This window comes from Peromyscus californicus, unplaced genomic scaffold, assembly GCF_007827085.1.
Source record: "Peromyscus californicus insignis strain IS unplaced genomic scaffold, ASM782708v3 Scaffold_23__1_contigs__length_62951481, whole genome shotgun sequence".
NCBI lineage: Eukaryota > Metazoa > Chordata > Mammalia > Rodentia > Cricetidae > Peromyscus > Peromyscus californicus.
In genome coordinates this window covers 7,356,483-7,376,163 of record NW_026294534.1, presented here as the reverse complement: position 1 = coordinate 7,376,163, position 19,681 = coordinate 7,356,483, and the positions used below count along the sequence as shown (strand labels likewise).

Genomic DNA, 19,681 nt, shown 5'->3' with positions numbered 1-19,681 from the left:
TGTGTACCGTACTGAGGCACACACTCCGTTGCTGGACTCAGTGCCTGGGACACGCTTGCAATCTGTTGAAGGAGACCACCAGGATGGCAAGGAATGGAGAATCCTGTTACAGAGCCTGCATAATCCTTCAGAATGTTGCCCGTACAGGCACAGGGATCCTGAAACTGACCGGATGTTTTTATCTCCATTGCTGAATCAGCCACAGCAGTCCACACTGCTCTCCCTGACCGCGCAGGATGCTCCCCCAAGACTCCTTAAGCTGCTTGAAAGGTCAGGGTCGCTGTCTGCTTACAGATAAGACTCTAGGGAGCTGGAGCAGACACCTGGGAGATCTGCAGCTCTTATTTTATCATTAAAAGAGCCTAAACCTTTGGGGCTGACAGTTTCGTGGGCCAGGTAAATCTCCCAACTCCCAGCAGGGTTTGAGATAAAAGCCTTTTTCTACATACGGTTTGAATATGAGGCATTCCCTACAGACTCAGGAGTTGAATGTCCCCAGCTGGTGGCACTATTTGGGGAGGTGATAAGAACTTCAGGTGGGGGACTAGGGGGAACAACCAGGTCTTTGGGGAGCGAGCCTTCAGAGGTCCTTCCTGTCCCTGGGTCTTCCTTTTGCTCTGCTTCCTGCCTGTCATGATGTGAGCTACATGTTTCTACAACACACTCTGCCTCACCACAGGCCCAGAACCAAGATCCAAAGATTATGACCAAATCCAAAGATAATGACCCAAACCTGAAAGCCATGAACAAAATGTGGATCATTTCTGTCAGGACTTTGTCAGGGCCATGAAAGCAAAGGAACCCACACTCCATCACACAAGTCCACGAGGCTGGGGTGAAGAAGGGTATGAATTTGCCCGTCCTTCTGACCTCTCGGTAGGTTGGTGGAGTAGCTGTGGGCCATGGAGAAACTCAGATAGACAGCATGCTCTTTTGCACAGTTGGTACTTAGAGACTGTCAGCTTGTCACACAAGGAATCTCTTCCTGAGAACCTGAAGGAACAGCATTCGCCAACACGGGTAACAGCTGCCCCTAGATCAGCACTTGGTCCTCAGGTTTCCTAATGGAGTTTTTAAGTGTAATCATAACTCTGTAGAAGCTGCACCTACCTGACCCTCCCATGTGCGTGGAGAGATGTGTCAGGATCTCTTGTCCTGTTTCCTGGAGAGACACTAATGAACATCTATTTACTCATGATAGGATGCCAACAACAAACCAAAAGAAAGGAAGAAAGAAAGAAAGAAAGAAAGAAAGAAAGAAAGGAAGGAAGGAAAAAAGAAAGAAAGGAAGAAAGAAAGAAAGAGAGAGAGAGAGAGAAAGAAAGAAAGAAAGAAAGAAAGAAAGAAACAAAGAAACAAAGAAACAAAGAAACAAAGAAAGAAAGAGGAAAATTGCACCCAAGTCTAACTTGGTGGATAGGATTATAGAATCATTTATAAGAGGATTGCTGAAGGATTGAACCTATGAACCTGCAGGAGCAGAGTTGGTTACACCATGAAGAGAAGCCCTCCCCTCAGCAGCCCCTAACCTCTTATACACCTTGAACAGGGGTGAGGGCCTCATGTGTCTACAGCGCTGTCTCTTTAGCCCCTCCCTTCCCTCTATGATTGAATGCTAACAGGCTCAGCCTTGAGCAGCAGGTCTTGTGTGGGTAATCACAGCTGCCGAGAGCTCAAGCTACCTGGAGGACACTCCATTCCTTCTCCCAGCCCTTACATTCTCTCTGCTCTCTCTTCTGCAGGGATCCGGGAGCCTTGGAGGAGATGACACAGGCAGCCTATTTAGAGTTGGGTATTCAACAAGTGCCTTTTCTCTGCACTCTGACCAGTTATGGGTCTCCACGGCAACTGCTATTTACTTCAAATCTTAGTTTCCCTAAATGTGGTAAACAGTAGCAACCATCTGTGGTCATAAATACAAATATTTCAAAGGCAATTTCATAGAAACAGCATATCCCTTTACTAAAACGACATTGGTAGTCTCCTCACTGTGTCCTCTGGTCTCCCAAAGCACAGACTATTGACAGGGTTTACAGTACCAGGTGGGAATTCCATCCTGTGGCACAGGCCTCAAATCCAATTGGAAAGCAGTCGGTTACGCGCCTAGCAGTCACCCCACGATTGCATCAGCAGGCACAACTTTCCAGGCATGTTGATATTGTAGCATGCAAGATCTGCAACCAAGCAGGCTATTTTTAACAAGTCTCCTCCAGCAGCCTTCAGAGTTCCTTCCAGCAAAACACAAGCTAGCCAGCAAGGAGGGAGCCCCCAGTTCGGTTCCAGCTTGTTTTCTCACGTCCTGCGATCAAAACACGCCGATGTATTCAGCAATAGAACCTTGCCATCTAGTTTTGGTGGGCAAAACCAGCACTATTATTTCGGGGGGGGCGGGGGCTCTGGGGCCAACAACACTTAGGGAGTAGCCCATCTGTGGCATTGGAATTTGTGGCTTCTGGGAGTGTCTTTTTGAACATACACAGGGCACTTTTTTTTTTTTTCAATCTCCTTAACTGTTTTTCTAATGTTTACAGGCACAGGCTGTTGGGGGATTTTTCTCATTCACCTTGTGGGGTGTCATCTGTGTCTTACAGAATCATCAAGCTCCCAAGAATATTGTAACTATGTTTGGCCATAGCAGCAGTCTGTGGGATTTAGATGTGCTTGCACATCTCTGAGGTGCTCTCCTAAATCTGTTGAACATGGTGGAGGGAAGCAGAGCAATACTTTGTAATGAAACCTTTTTACGAAGAGTGGGCAAGTGCAGGCCACTATCCACCATTGCAAGCAAGTGTTGCCTGGTTTCTGGAGTCAGCAGCTAAGAGGCTACTAAAGGAAACATTAGCAAGATCTGGCACATTGTGAAAAGGTTCACTGTTTGTGTTGTTTCCTCGAAAGACCCCTATTCAGGCTGGGGGTAGTGCCCCATGCCTTTATTAACTTCAGCACTTAAGAGGCAGGGGCAAGTAGATCTCTGTGAGTTCAAGGCCAGCTAGGACTACATAGTGAGATCCTGACTCAAAACAAAACAACCAAACAATGTTCAGTATAGCAACATGGATAGCAGGCACTCTCTTAGTTAGCCTTCTACAATCTATTCATTCATTCTCCATGATCTCCAGGGAATTCATAACAATGTTTTGAAAGATTTATTTTATTATATATGTATGAATATTTTGTTTGCATACCCTAAAAATCCAGAAGAGGATACTAGGTGCCCTGAAACTGGAGTTACAGGTGGCTGTGAGCTGCAGGTGGTATGGGTGCTGGTAATTGGACCCAGGTCCTCTACAAGAGCAGCAACTTCTTTTAATCATTGAACTATCTTTCCAGTCCTCAAAATAAACCAATTCTGGATTGCTATCTAACTCTGATGCATTCTTCTGAGCACTCGATATCTCTCCTGTGCTTGAACATTGAAGTGAAAACTGTGTTTGCTCAAAGTGACTAGTTCTTACTCAGTGCCAGCTGACAGACTCAGAAAGGGGATGTTGAAAGGCTTAGCTGCCAGATCTGGGACCTCTTTTATTTATCTATTCATCTACTGCTAAACAGTCAATTGATTCCAAACCTGGGCTGTAGTTAGTAATCAGGAGTGAGCCTTTGGTGTCTCTTCAACACACAGGTTTTCTGGATGCTGGAGTAATCTGTTTTTTATTTTTCACACAGGACCATATTATGGTATGTTCTCCAGCAGCTGTCTGCATTCTGCCAACTACGGGCAAGAGTTCCATCCCCCTCAACAGTTCTTGCCCTGTTTTCATGTTCTCCTCACTCCCTAGATGACATTTTAGTTTATTAGAATGTTTTTAGAGCATTCATAAGGCATACCAGTTTGTTTAGACAAAAAGTTGGAGGCTAGCCTAAAGAATCTGTATCTGTATCAGTACGCATTTGGAGAGCTGTGAGGACAGGAATGCATTTGGAGAACAATGAGGACAGGAATGCATTTGGAGAGCAGTGGGGACAGGAATGCATTTGGAGAGCAGTGGGGACAGGGAATGCATTTGGAGAGCAGTAGGAACAGAAATGCATTTGGAGAGCAGTGGGGACAGGGATGCATTTGGAGAGCAGTGGGGACAGGGAATGCATTTGGAGAGCAGTGGGGACAGGGACGCATTTGGAGAGCAGTGGGGACAGGGATGCATTTGGAGAGCAGTGGGGACAGGGATGCATTTGGAGAGCAGTGGGAACAGGGATGCATTTGGAGAGCAGTGGGGACAGGGAATGCATTTGGAGAGCAGTGGGGACAGGAATGCATTTGGAGAGCAGTGGGGACAGGGATGCATTTGGAGAGCAGTGGGGACAGGGATGCATTTGGAGAGCAGTGAGGACAGGGATGCATTTGGAGAGCAGTGGGGACAGGGATGCATTTGGAGAGCAGTGAGGACAGGAATGCATTTGGAGAGCAGTGAGGACAGGGATGCATTTGGAGAGCAGTGGGGACAGGGATGCATTTGGAGAGCAGTGAGGACAGGGATGCATTTGGAGAGCAGTGGGGACAGGGATGTATTTGGAGAGCAGTGAGGACAGGAATGCATTTGGAGAGCAGTGAGGACAGGGATGCATTTGGAGAGCAGTGGGGACAGGGATGCATTTGGAGAAAAGATGTTAGAGTAGGCATAGAGGGAGGAGTGAGACTGACCAGAGGAAGGAAGACAAGGAAACAAGGAAGAGGGAAAGTGAAGAACACACTAAAAACAAAACAAAACAAAACAAAACAAAAAACAAACAAACAAAACAAAAAACCCTGAGCAACGCCCTGGCTGCGCACTGAAGTTCTGTCTCCATCACACCTGGTGACCTCAGGGTGCAGCTCAGAACAGTAACAAATTACAGGACCTTATACCCAGGAGCAAGGGGATGGTTTACTATTGGGGCGACTGGAAAGGAATCAGAAAGGGAAATCTCTCCATCTGCTTCAAGGCCTCTTGCTCCATGTCCTGTGGTTCTAAGTTCGGCAGGGTGTTTGAGGCCTCTTCAGCCCAGGTCTTCCTGAGGCTGGGGTGCAGAGACAGGACACCAGCATGTCAGGAAGCCAGCACTGTGCTCACAACTATAGTGCTTTGTGAGCACACCGACAGTGCACTCCACATCACCATCTCCCATGTATGACTTCCATGTATGACAGAACTACACCATCCTGCCTGCAGGGAGAGCATTGTTGACAAGGAGCCAGCTCAGAAGGGTTAGGGTGAGAAGCAGGGAGTTGTGCATGAACTGGAACAACCTCCTGGGTTTCTTCAGGCAACAGTCAGTGAGGGATATGGTCAGGATACAGAGGGCCAGGCCAGGCCATGTTCCAGGTCCGGTGACTAGTGGTTAAGCAAAGGTCAAGGGCTATCCATGGGCAGTAGCTCTTCTGAAGTGGCTGTGACAGTCTATATATGAAGGAGGGATGATAAGAGAAACCAGAGTCTCATATGGAGAGAGAAGGAATTGGAAGAAATTGGCCAGGCTAAGAGGTCAGACAGGGATCCACACATCCCAGAGCTGGAGCATTGTCCTGCCATTTCAGCCCCGTGTATTGGCACATTAAGACCCAACATGGAGAGCTTTCTAGGCAAGGTTGTTTTTGTTTTTGTTTTTAAGATGCTTGAGTATGTTTCTATATTACCTTTTCTAAAAGCAGAAAGTAGAAATGAGGCTATGGCACATACACTTTTATAAAAGAAAGTAGGATAGATAAACGGAACATAAACAGAAGTGTCCATCCACTGTGGCCGGTGGATGATAGGGCTGTCTGAGGGTCACTCTTTCCTGTCAGCTTGACTACATTTGGAATCACTGTGGAAGCGCATATGTGGGTGGGGCTGTGGTTTAGTTAGGAAGACTGTTGCTGTTACAAAACACCGCTACGGAAAACAACTTGGAGAGGAAAGCGTTTATTTCATTTACACTTCGTATCACAGTTTATCTTGGAAGTCAGGGCAGGAACTCAAACAGGGTAGGAACCTGGAGGCAGGAGCTGAAGCAGAGGCCATGGCGGGCGCTTACTGACTTGCTCCTCACAGCTTGCTCAGCCTGCTTTCTTATTGAACCCAGGACCACCAGCCCAGGGATGGCACCACCCACCATGAGCTGGACCCTTCCACATCAATCACTAAGTAAGAAAACTCCCTAGAGCCGGAACCTAAGGAGGCATTTTCTTAATTGAAGTTCCCTCCTCTCCGATGACTCGTATGTCCAGTTGACATAAAACTAGCAGCCACAGTCTGCGAGGGTGTTTTCAGGCAGAGAAAGACCTACTGAGAAGACCTACCCCAGCATGCTCATTGTCATCTGGGGTCCTGGAGTGAATAAATGGGAGGAAGCCTGCTGCGCATGCGTGTTCGGCCCTCTCTGCTTCCTGACTGTGGATGCAACAAGGTTGGCAGACTCGTGTGCGCACCACTGTGATTTCCCTGCCCTGAGCATCACTGTGACCAACATGAATTCTTCCTTCTTTGCATCAATTTTGTTAGATATTTGGTCACAGCAGTGAGAGAAGGTGATAATACAGGTGGAGACTGGATGAGAGGGGCAGAAGGGGAGGGGAGGGGAGGGGAGGGGAGGGGAGGGGAGGGAAGGGGAGGGAAGGGAAGCTTCTTGGGTAGCTTCTCTTTTTAAAACAATGTTTTATTATTCTGTGTGCATGTCTGCCTATGCATCTCTCACTCAGTGCTTCCTCTGCTCCGCACAAAAACTGGCTGGCAAGAATGACTGTCCTAGGAGAGGCTGAGGAAGCCCTTGACCAAATAACCAAACCTTGATAGAGAACCTCAGCAAACCAGGAAGTTTTTGTTTTGTTTTGTTTTTTTTACCAAACAAAGCCAATCTGTAAGCCTGCAACCATCTTGCTGTAGACTCTGGAAGACGTCCTTAAAACACTGGGAATGGGCAGGATGTGGAGGCACATGTCTGTACTGTCAGCATGGGAGACGCCAAAGCAAGGAGACTGCTGTATGTTCAATCCAATCTGGGCTGTACAGCAAGATACTGTCTTTAATAGTAATAATAATAATAATAATAATAATAATAATAATAATAATAATAATACAAAACAAACCAGACTAGAGCCAGGTAAGGCATTTAACCTCACCACTGTTTCTATTCAATATTATATGAGAATCTTTCCTCCTGAGAATAGATAAGGGAAAGAGAAAAAAATACATGGACTGTAAAGGGAAAAAAACCTTACATCTCTTCACCAGCGATGTGATCACTTTCACAAAAGTGAAATATTTAGGTGTTTATATCACAGAATAGAGGGCAGGACACGCGTGTTAAAAACCACAGGATGATGAAAAAGGCCTGCATGGACAGTTCGGTACCTGTGTGTGGATCAGAAGGCAATCTCAGCTGGTCACCCCTTTGGAAACTCATCTGCAGATATGAAACCGGTCCTGATCAAGCCCTGGCAGGACTCTTTTGTGGCAGACAAGCTGGTTTGAAAATTTACGTGGAAAGACAAGTTATTAGAATCAGAAAAATAATTTTGAAAAAGCACAAAATTAAGACTACCTAATCCCCAAACTCAGTCTTACAGCTGCAACGATCAAGACAATGCTGTATTGGCAAAAAGACAGACAGGGATCGATTCCCGAGGATGGAGTCTAGAAATAGACTCACACATTGATTTTTGACAAGAGTACAAAGATAATTCAATGGAGAAAAGAAGGTCCTGTCAGCCAGGGACTCTGCAGCCACTGGACGCAGCATGGAAAACAAGCCCTCTATCTACAGCTAGAAATTGATCACAGACGTAAATGTAAAACACAAAACTGTAGCAATTTTAGGAGAAATGTAGGGAAAAACATTGTGTTCTTGGTTGGATAAACTGTTGTTAAATATGTGAAAAGCATAATCTATAAAGGGAAAATTAAAATTATCAAAATTGAAAAGTTCAGATCTGCTCAGATCACTACTAACAACACAGGTGAGAGGTGCAGATTATCCCAAGACGTTTTTAAATTACCGCCCGACAAAGAGCTTATGCAAGGTATAGAAAGAATTGTCAAAGTCATCAATAAAACCAAGCTGCCCAGTGGTGAAGTCAACTAAATATTTGAAGACTCACTTTACCAAAGAAAAGTCAGACAGAAAAGCAAGCCACACCAACACAATCCCAATGTCCCTCATTCAGGACATGCTGCTGTGTGTGTGATACTCATAGTCTGCTTTCTGATGGCTAGCTTTCATCACAGTGTTAAGTGTTGGTGGGGTTGCAAAGTGACCAGAATTCTCATGCAAGGCAAAACATGTCTTCAAAAAAACGTGTCTCCAAAATACTTTCCAGAATTCTTCTGAAATTAAAATTAATCTTGCAAGAACTTGTGGTCTCGAATCTACATAGTTAACTAGAAGAAATGAAAGTATGTATACACACACACACATACACACAGGCACACACATGCATACACACATACACGTACGCACGCAGGCACACATACACATCACTTTAACAAATGCTTATGGCAACTTTTTAAAAACTTGTCTTTTGGAACTATCTCTGCCTTTTAAGTACTGGGATTAAAGGAGTGCACCATCACAGCCAGCAGATTTAAATTTTTTTTTAAAAAAATATACCCAAATGGGGAAATTTTAGGAGGAATGTAGAAATAAACAAACAAAAATTGTGTTCTTGGTTGGATAAAATGTTCTTAAATACAGTGTGAAAAGCATCATCAATAAAATAATAATTAAAATTATCACAATTAAAAAGCTTGGCTCTGTCCAAATCACTACTAGCAGAATAAAAGTAAGACACAACCCTAATTGTAGAGGGGGATGTGCTCTGTGAGAGTGTGAGGCAGGCCTCCCAGGTAGGGCAAAGGAAATTAAAGGCTGTTCGTGCCCCCCTCCGTGTGTGTGTGTGTGTGTGTGTGTGTGTGTGTGTGTGTGTGTGTCCTCTGAGACAAAACATTCCATCTTGGAGGGAAGCTGTGAAGACTCAGGATGTTCTAAAGGGAGGCTCATCAGATTTGGGGATAAACAACTTAGAAGTTTCAGAAAGTCCCTGAAGCCAACCAAATCCTCTAGACCCACAACTCCCCAAGCTTATGTGTGCAGCATGGACTGCTTAGAGACATCCTCAGACAAGCCCACCTTCGCGGAGGACTCTCTCTCTCCAACCTGAGCTGCCTGTAAGCTGTGCAGGATTCAGGCTTTTGTGAGCTGTCACCCACGCCAGGGTGGGCTTTGGGGGTGCAGCTGAGTCACTTCTGCTTCTGTAAGTGACCCCTCACCCATGCTTCTGTTTAAAAGCCCAAGAAACTCATGGTTCACCATGTTGGGTGTTGTTATTATCATTACCTTGGCCTGTCATTGGTTCCTGGTCTGCTTTGCTTTCTGTTGCTGTGATGAAACATCATGAACAAAATCAACTTGGGGAGGAAAGGGTTTATTTCAGTTCGGAGTCCTCCACGAAGGAAAGCCACGGAAGGAACCCAAGCAGGAGCTGAAGCAGATGCTTCCTTATACCTCCCAGGACCATGTGCCCGTGCGTGGCACTACCCACAGTGGGCTGGGTCTTCCCACAACAATCATCAATCAAGAAAATGCCTCATAGATTTGCCTACATGCCAATCCGATGGAGGCAGCTCCTTAACTGAGCTCCTCTCTTCCTAGATACGTCTAGGCTTGTGTCAATTTGACAAGAACCAAACAGTCTAGTTCCCTATGTGGGGTGAGTAGATGTTTGTCCACGTCTGTCCAGGAATTATTCCCCAGTGGTGGGAGTCTTGATTTCACCATGCTCACATACAGTTCACACTCACAGAAACATCTGTGCAGGCTGACACAGTCCGTTGTTCTCACTCACCTACACACCACACATCCACGCACACACTCGCCCCTGGCACCGAACAAAACTTGGGCTTTGGAGTTGTCATAAGAGCAGCCTCATTATATCCATCATCTCTTCCTGCTATTTCCTAAAAACAGCTGCAAAATGCACTCTGTGCTGCTTAATGCAAATATCCAGAAGGCAGCAGCAATTACACGGCTCTTCCACATGCCTTGAAGAGAGCTGGGCCAGAGAGCACCGTGGTTGTTTCTTCCTAAGTGACTGTGTTTGGAGAATCTAACAATGACTGTGCAAATCTTTGCACTGGGGGTTTCTAGAACAATCGCGGTACCTGTAGCACCCGTGGCATAGAATGGCAGCTGGCGTCTGAACTCTTGGAAAGAGATGCCGGTGAAGGATGGGGGAGCTACAGAAAACCAGCAAACCCCAGGACCTATCCATCCCCAAAGTCTTTGGCCACATATTGTCACTCTCATACTTCCTGGAAGGCCCACCTCCTGTATGCAATGACCGTGGAGTCAGAACTTCCAGAGACAACCCATGACCTTGAGTCAAGAGTAAAGTGATCTACTCCTCACATCCATGAGAGTCCTTCGTACCCACACTGCAGTGCCACAGCTCAGGACTTACACTCGGACTTTAGGGGCTGGAGAGACGGCTCATCACTTACCAGTGCTCGCCATTCTTCCAGAGGATGTGGCCACATGACGGCATGCAACTGTTCCATGTTTACCTGACATCCTCTTCTGACCTTCCTGGGCATCGGGCAAACACATGGTGTGCATTCATTTGTGCAAGCAAATGCTCACACAGTAAGTAAATCTAAGAATAATAATAATTATTATTTTTTTAAAACGGAGGCTTTTTAGCTCTTGGCACCAGAGTTACAGACTAGAGGCAGACAAGTTCACACATAGGAAAACCATGGATGAAAGTAGAGTTCATTTTTCCAAAGACATTGACAAAGGCAATGTACTGCTTTTTCAAGTTCACATACCCTGTGTCTGTTTGCCTGTCTGTCTATCTGTCTATCTTATACCTGTATCATTATGCTTAAAGCAGGTCTGTACATGTCCTGTGGTGCCTCATCCCTAAAATAAGATGTGTTTCTTATTTCCGGGAGAATACAAGCGAGGAAAGGCAAAAATAATCATGTTAACATTAGGGCTTCTCACAAGTTGTGCCTGCAGCCCTGGTAGCTGGCTTTGGCCTCCTGGGGGAGGAGATGCATCTGTAAGGTGTCTGGTGTGCCTTGTAGAAACTGCCCCTTCAGGCAGCACTGGGTGGTAAGGTCAGACCTATGCATGCTACCTCTTCCAAGGCCCCCGAAATCTGAGACCCTGTGGTGCCCTGTGGAAAAGGGGCTGATCTCTCTCCGACATTGCAAGCTGGAGACCGAAAGGCACTGCTGGCAGATTTGGGATTTAGCTTCATTTCTAGTCTTGCTTTCCTTGGTCTCCCTCCTCCCTCCCTCCCTTCCTCCCCTCTTCCCTTCCTCCCTTCCCCTTTCTAACTCTTCCTCTTCTTCCCCCTGCTCTCCTCCCTTTATCCACTTTTCTTTCCCCTCCCTCCCTCCCCCTCCTCAACTCCCTTCCCCCCTCCTCCCTCCCCTTTCCTCCCCCTTCTCCACCTTCTGCCCTCCTCCTCCCTGCCATTTCTCCCTCTTTCCTCCTCCTCCCCTCCCTCCCCTTTCCCCCTCCCCCTGACTCCCCCATTCCCCCTTCTCCCTGTCCTCCTTCCTTCCCCTTTCCGCTCCCCCTTCTCCCCCTTGTCTCCCTTTCCCCTCCCTTCCCCCCTCCTCCCCTTCCTCCCTTCTCCTTCCTTCTTGCCCCCTTCCTTTCCCCCTCTCTCCCTTCTTAAGGTCCCCCCCTCTTCACCCTCTCAGCAAGTCCACCTTGTGCAGAGCGCTGCCCTCAGTGTGGCAGACACAGGCCACATTAAGACGGGTCCTGCTTTACATGTAGCGTGAGAGACAGAGAAAGAACTCACACCGTTTGACAAATCCTGGGGAAGGCAGTCAGAGGCCTCTAAATGGGTCAAGTGGGAGCCAGAAGCAAAGATCCTGCCATAGGTCTGAACACGGAGGAAGAAGACAGGCCACGTATCCCCAACCATCCCAGGGGGAGCAGGGTCCATCCGCCATGCGCCGGCCCCGCCCCGTTGTGTGCTCCCCAAAGTCACTGGCGCTCTTGAGCTTTCGTAACCAGATTGCCCGTTTTGAAGCGTGTCTCCACAGATCTATTTAAAGTCCTGTCTGCTGTGCAGTTCGCATTTGATATACGAGGAGTTTTGATTTCATGTCTCATTTATTAGCCTTCATATTCAAATTCAGAGTGTGTGATTTCGCTCGGAGATCTGCAGAGGACTGTGAGTGCAGTGGGACGCCTCTCACCTCAGGTGGTGTCCCAGTCTGAACCCATTGGAGGACCGGGCAGCCGTGGCCAGCAGCAGCCTCTAGGCCTGCACCCAGCCCTGGGACCATCGTGTCAGCTGAGTCTTGAAGCTGCAGCTGATGTTGAGCTCATTAAGGACCCCGAGGCCATCCTGGCCTCCCCTGCAATCTCAGGAAGGGGCAGCTTCCCAAGAGGACCCTGATTGGGGCTGGCAGGGCCCAGCGGGGGTCCAGCAGCTCAGTGTGACAATGCAGGGGCTTCTCTGCCTCTCTGCTCTGTGAGTGGCGGGCTCAGGGCCTGAGTGGCAGTAGCCAGTGCTGCCTGCTCCGGAGGACTCCAAGGTGGGGCTGCCCATGATGAAGTTCTGAATCTCATCTCCTTCGCCTGATTGGCAATTACACTGCCCTGCTTGCTGCAATCAGATCTGAAATCAGCTCTGCCTGTCACCGACTTTCCTTGCACCCCTGGAGCAGCGGCCCGCCATGCACCAGAACTGAGGGCTTAGAATAGGTGGCCCGTTCGGTCCAATTTATTCTAAAAGCCCACCACCCAGGAAAGAAGACCAAGTAGGAGGGTCAGGAGCTGACGCCTTACCTGCTGGCTCAGGGGACTAGGGAAAGGGTGTTGGTGCTGTGTGTGTAGGTGCAAATACAGTGAGCACTGATACAGCTTTCTGTCATCCAAGATTCCTCCCCCCCTTTCCTCCCTCCCTCCCTTCCTTTCCTCCTGTATCCCAGGATGGCCTAGAACTCACTATGTAGTTGAAGGTGACCTTGAACTTCTGGGAATACAGGTGTGTATCACCTGGCTCTAGACCGTGCTGAGCCCAGGGCTTCCCGCATGCTGGAGTAAGGACCCGCCCGACTGAGCACCAGCTCCAGCATCTGCCTGTGCAGAGCTTCCTAATGCCTCTTGAACCATGAGCTACAGAGTCCTCGCTGCTTCTCCATTCACATGCCAACAGCACCCAGGGTGTTCCAGCCTCCCTAGCTCACCCACGCTGGCTGCTGCTAAATGCCTCTCCTCAAAGGTCAACTGGGGCATTTCACACTGTCTGTGTCCCCCAGGGCATCCCCGAGCTGCAGATGGCATGGAGGTGTACCCTGATCATCACTGCAGGGACTTCAGGCCTGTTCAGCCCCTCACCTGGGGAGGTAAGGACGTCAGCTTGCCTGAGATCTCCCTGACCCAGAACTTGAACCAGGTGTGATTTGGGGAACATCTCCCGGCAGGTTGCAGGGGTGAAGCCAGCTGTCCACTTCTTCACAAGCCCCTTCTCTCAGGCTGAGGTCAGCTGCCTTCTGTCCTGGGAGCCCTGCCCTGGGCATTGAGTGTTCCACCCCTGCCTCCAGCCCTGGAGACTATACATCCTCTAGCCTGCCTGCAACTCCCCTTTTCAAGATGCTGCCTTTTCTCTTTGAGACCGTGTCTGTGGTGGCCCGAGCACAGTGCTGCCAGCCCACAGGACTGACGCTGTCCTCAAGGTTCTGGGAGTGAAAATCTTAGCTTACGGAAACAGAGCCAGGCCTTAATGCGTCCGGGGAGAAGTTTCGACGGCTTCTGAACACCATCCCAGCTTCGTAGGCAGTTTCTGGCTGTCTAGTCCCTGCTGCTGCCCTCACATGGTCTTGGCTCTTCTGTGTGCCCTTGATCTCATCCTTAAGATGTCAGTCACGGGCTGAAGAGATGGCTCGTTGGCTAGAGAGATGGCTCTGAGGTTAAGAGCACCGACTGCTCTTCCAAAGGACCCAGGTTCAATTCCCAGCACTCACATGGCAGCTCACAACTGTCTGTAACTCCAGTTCCAGGGGACCTGACCCCTTCACACAGACATACATGTAGGCAAAACACTGATGTTCATAAAACTGAAAAAAGAGAAGATGTCAGTCATGCTGCATTCCGAGTTGCCTGCTCAGAGGGACCACATCTCACCTAATTACAACCGCACTGGTGGTGTTAATGGGGGCCCACTTTCTGAGTGTGGAGCAGGGGTGTTAAGATCTTATACCTGGAGGGATTTGATGGCTCAACCCAGAAGTATGCTGCCCTGCCGGTCAGAGCTCCCAACTCAGTCCTCCCTTTCTGTGCTGCTCTCTTAGTTCCCAGCCTGGAAGCCCTGTCTTGTGTGAGAAAGTCCCTGGTCCTGACAGTGTACTCAGGAGCTCTGCCCAGCCTTCATCTTTCCATCCTCTTAGGATTGTCCATACGTGTGGTCCTACATGTAGCTAAAAGTTTTCCTGGTCCTGCCTGGCTCACAGTCAGGACAAATCTCCAGTCCTGCAGCTGCTCGGACCCAAATAAACACTCACAGGCTAATATTAATTAAAACTGCTCGGCCATTAGCTCAGGCTTACTACTGACTAGCTCTTACACTTAAACTCAGCCCATTTCTGTTCATCTATATGTTGCAGTGGAGGGTCAGAGCTGCTCACCTATGGGCAGACAGGAAGCAGCAGAAGAACGGGCCAGGGACAAGGACACCCCCCCCCACGACCTACTTCCTCCAGCTGGGTCTGACTTTCTGGGTTTCAACCAACTTCTAATAAATAATGCCATCAGTGAACACTCAAACATGGACTTTTCGGATCATTCCAAACCCAAACCAGAGCTGTCCGATTCCACCTCACTGAAAAACTCTAATTTCAGGGGCTCCTCCTCTCAACATCTGTTTATTAAGGACAAAAATATCCATGTTGCATTAATTTATTTATTATGGAGACAGGGTCTCATGTAGCTCTGGCTGGCCTCAAACTTATGTAACTGAAGATGTCTTTGAAGGATGGACCAACCTGATCCTCCTGCCTTTATCTCCTAGGGGCTGAGATTACAGGCATGTGCCACCATACCCAGCCTCATTTACTTATTTACTTTTGTACACATGTACATCCTACCAATACTATCTATTTCAAATCATCTCTACATGTGTACTTTAGAGATGTTGCAGGCTGGCCTCAGGCCTCTGTGATAAAGCAAATTGGATGGTAAAGGAATTTTCACACAATGGTTTGTTTTCCCAGTGCATAGAGCACGTGTTTGCCCAGCAAGTGTGCAAAAAGAGAAATGGGCGTATCTTAATGCAAAACATTTTACAGCTCAGAAGTGCCAGCAATTAGCCAAGCTTTTGGGAAGATGACAGGCATTCCTGGAGCATGCCCCTCATGGGCCTTTGATGGGTAGGTAGCACAATAAAATGAGGCGCAGGAAGAAGGGGTCTCCTGTGCTGGTCAGGGGCAAAGGAACTCCCTTCCGTTCTCCAGCACGTTGCTGGAGGGTGCTGTTGTTTCCTGTGTATTTCTTGGTTCAGCATTGGCTGAGCACAAGCCTTCTTCCCAGTCACTTCACACTGTCATCTAAACACCACCGAGGGTTGGATGACAATGGATGACACACACTTTGGGAAGGTGGTAGACTGTGGTGGTATTGTGTTCCCCAAAATATTGTGTACCCTAATAAACTTATCTGGGGTCAAAGAACAGAAAAGTCACTAGATACTTAGGATAGGCAGTGGTAGCACACGCCTTTAATCCTAGCATTCAAGGATACAGCCAAGCATGGTGACTCACGCCTTTAATCCCAGAAAGCGAGCCTTTAATCCCAGGGAGTGATGGTAGAAAGCAGAAAGCTATATAAGGTGTGAGAACCAGAAACTAGAAGCATTTGGCTGGTTAAGCATTTGGCTGGTTAAGCTTTTAGGTTTTGAGCAGCACAGTTCAGCTGAGAACCATTTGGATATGAGGACACAGAGGTTTCCAGTCTGAGGAAACAAGATCAGCTGAGAAGTTGGCCAGGTGAGGTTAACTGTGTCTTGTTCTGTCTCTCTGATCCTCCAATTCACCCTGATAACTGGCCTCAGGTTTGATTTTATTAATAAGAACTTTTAAGATTCCTGCTACAGTAGACCATTTAGTACAAGGGAGAGGGAGTTAAGTCACTGGGGCTGCATTCTCACAGGGGGTGTTGGATCCCCAACTCTGCTGGTCTTTCTCTTTTGTTTCTGGTCGGTGGGCCTCTCCACAGGCCTGAGGACCACGGAGCCCCTGAAACCACAAGCCAGAATCTCTTCGTCTCATTGGCTGGAATTATCCAAGATTCTGTCAGGGAGAGGAAGTTGACTAATGCACTGTTTGTAAAGCAACATGGAAGGCAGGGAGAGTGGAAAGCAGGCTTTGAGCCACGTAGATCCTGGATCCTTTGAGCCACGCAGATCCTGGATCCTTTGAGCCACGCAGATCCTGGATCCTTTGAGCCACGCAGATCCTGGATCCTTTGAGCCACGTAGATCCTGGATCTGAATCCAGTGATGCCCCAGATTCTTAACCAGCAAGTCAGCTTTTATGAGGTTAAAAACTGCCTTGTGGGGCATCTGAGAACTGGCCGAGGTGACCCAGCTGAGGGCACAGGAAGTGCTGGCATGTTGGCTAAGATCATGTGACCTGAGCACCCGCTACAGGTCTGAAAGAAAAGCTTCCCAACTTGCCTCCGGCTCAAACACGATGAACATTCTTTTGAAATGTGATAATTAAAACAACAACAACAAAAATTCAATGGAGAGGCTGGAGAGATGGCCCAGTCAGCAAAAACACTTGTCAACTGGTACATGCTTCAATTCCAGAACATAGGTTAAAAATGGTGGCACACACCAATCAGGAGGCTCTCAGCCCACCACTCCGGTCAGTAAAACTCAGATTCAGTGAGAGACCCTGTCTCAAAAAATAATGTGGGTGGTGATTGAGAAGGACACTCTATGTTGATCTATGACTACCACACACACACACACACACACACACATACACACACAGACGAAATCAACAAAAATAACACAAGTGAATATTTAAACGCGAATTACACATTTGTGTTTTAGTACCAGTGTTTTTAATTTAAAGCCCATCACAGTGGGAGAAGCACTTTATTTTACCAAGATAATAACCTTAGTAATCAATGTTTTCATTAAAAGCCTGGAAAGCACTTCTGAGCCAGCGTGGCACACTCACACAGGCCCTACCCTCTCCACCCGCTCACAGAAGTGCTTCAGCAAACAGAATCACATTCAATTAGCTAGTGCCATCTTTGAGACTCACCCTCTCCAAGTACACGCACATGGAGATCACCCTACCATGCACCCTCACAAGCTCCCTCCCGACCCACGTGTGTGCTCACTGTTCCACACTGCCCTTGTTAAGCCTGACTTCTTCACTTCCTTCCTCCAATGAATGGATCAAGACACACAACCTCTCTTTATGTGTCTCCGTCTGTCTGTCCAGCAGCATGAAGTCCAATCTCTTTCCCGATCCCAACCCACCCCTTCCAGAGAGACTGTCCTTTCCATTCTGCTCTGCAGGCTTGGGCTTTGGCCCTGCACAAACACAGCCTCTCTTGCTGCCCAGCTCCAACCATGCCTAGTTACCCCTCCCTCACAGGCTTCTTAATGCTTCTCTTCCCGCCCTGCAGACGCCTTGCTATCCCATGCCTCTGTGCCTTTGCTAATGCTCTTCGCCCGCCTAGAATGATGTCCTTCTGCCTGTCCTGCTTGGCTGAGATTCCCGGAGCTGCCGTGCCGCCAGAGCAAGGTGACCATGCTTCTCCTTGCCTCCCACAGAAACGCTCACTATTATAATCGTTCTGGAGTCCCTTAACCCATATCTCCTCCAGTATTGTCGGAATGAAAGCAAACCTGTGGGGAGACACAGAGAGCCTTGCATACGGGGGGGGGGGGGATCAAAAGGCCTTTTAAACCTCAGCAGAGGTGTGAAAAGCCTGGACGGAGCCCATAGCCCTGTGCCGCCGCCGACTCTCAGGTCCTGGTTTCGCTGCATTTGGTGAACCAACCGAGAGGTCACGAGATGGCTGAGGAAGCGCCATGCCGGTGAAGCCCAGAAAGGACAGCAAAGGCCTTGATTCTAGACTTGGCCCTTGGAGCTTTAGGACCGTCTCCTGAAGATGTGACTTTCTTCACGATACTTAACTTTCGTTAAGTAAGAAGAGAGATGTATGCCAGCCCCTGTCTCACAGACTCGTTGCTCCCCACACGTGAGGGACACAGGTGGTTACGCACAGACACCTAGACGCTACAGTGGCCCCAGAAGAGACGCTAGGTTTCCTAAGGACATGGGTTCTCTGAAGCCAGTCTGCAGCAGACAGGAAGTAGAGGCCTTCAAACCTAGCTGGGGTGACTTTGAACTGTCCAGATCCTTTCTCTCCCCAAGCAATCGGGTGTTTTAAGTGTTCTCTATTCCAGACCCCAGCCTCCAACTTCTTTGTTTCCTATTTCTGTCCTGGCAGCTGTTTCTGCAGCACCCACATCCACCGCAGCTGTGGCTAGTCGCCCCTCTCGCCTTCCTGCCGTGCCGCCGCCGCTGCCGCCGCCGCCGCAGGGAGCTCAGTGGCCTTCAGTGGACGCTGCTTCTCTCCATCGCTTCAGCTCTCATCGCTTCAGCTCTCACTGCACGGTCAAGCATTACCTTCCCATCAGAAACACAGTTTGGACCTGAAGGGGAAGATCATAGTGCTTAGTGCCACTCAGACACACAGCGGCATCCTCCAGGGTCCTAAGCTCCCAGGCCACCTGACTGCGATCTTGACATATTCTCACTAATGTCTGATGTGTTGATGTCTTGAGAAATAATACCTGTGATCATGAACAATTCAGATACCTCTGGAACATGGAGCTAGTTAAGTTGGGTTGGTCAGAGAACAGGGACTAGCTCCAACTAGTATTACTGGTTTCCCAAAATGTTACTAAGAAGCCGGCTAGTGAAGAAAGGCCACTGGCCTCTGATCATGGTAGGAAAGCCTGGAGAACAGTCTTCCGGGCCTATACAAGCTGGCCCAGGTTCCAGGTCATCCTTGGGAGAGACATTCTGAGAAACTGGCTTGATGCAGATGTCGTTGATGAGGGGGTTCAAGGCCAGGGGCTCTCACAGTGGTGTTGGCCTCAGTGTCTTGATCAATCTCTTCCAGAATGAGAACAATTATCCAGGCGGCGTATCCTGACTCTGCTGAGGATTCTGCCCTTACATGGAATGTGACTTGGGGTGGGGAAACACACACACACACACACACACACACACACACACACACACACACACACGGCTTGGTGAACACTCGAAGTATATATAGCTAGAATCATGGGAGCTTTAGATATGTCTGCTTCCCTATGCAATTTATCTTACTTGCAAAAACATTTATAATTTGCTTACTGCCATATTAAAATCTAGATAAGACCCGTTTACAGGAGGCCCTCGTTCCTTTCTTATCTGCTTTTGAGACATCTTGTAATAAGACTTTCCCCCCCTGGTCTGTAGTGCTTTTTCAATTTTTCAATCAATGCAGCTGACACCAGATAATTTCAACACAAGGGACATATAACACTGGCCCCATATGAGCGGTGACCTAATTTAGTGAATCTTGGGCTGTTTATCCACAATATCTTGCCTGTGAATATTTGAAAGTGCATAACCATTGTAGTCTCCGGGGAGAAAAGGAAAATAGAAGGCCCACAAAAGTC

General features: G+C 48.2%; 1 long non-coding RNA gene across 1 annotated transcript; it reads right to left on the bottom strand.

Annotated features, from left to right (window-relative positions):
• Positions 1-6,546: 6,546 nt before the first annotated feature.
• LOC128118883 (uncharacterized) lies at positions 6,547-12,133 on the bottom strand. The gene is made up of 4 exons (XR_008221377.1): positions 11,776-12,133; positions 10,455-10,606; positions 7,311-7,421; positions 6,547-6,960 (listed from the first exon to the last, which is right to left on the bottom strand). It is a non-coding gene; the product is annotated as an uncharacterized LOC128118883 (long non-coding RNA).
• Between the last annotated feature and the right edge of the window lie 7,548 nt (positions 12,134-19,681).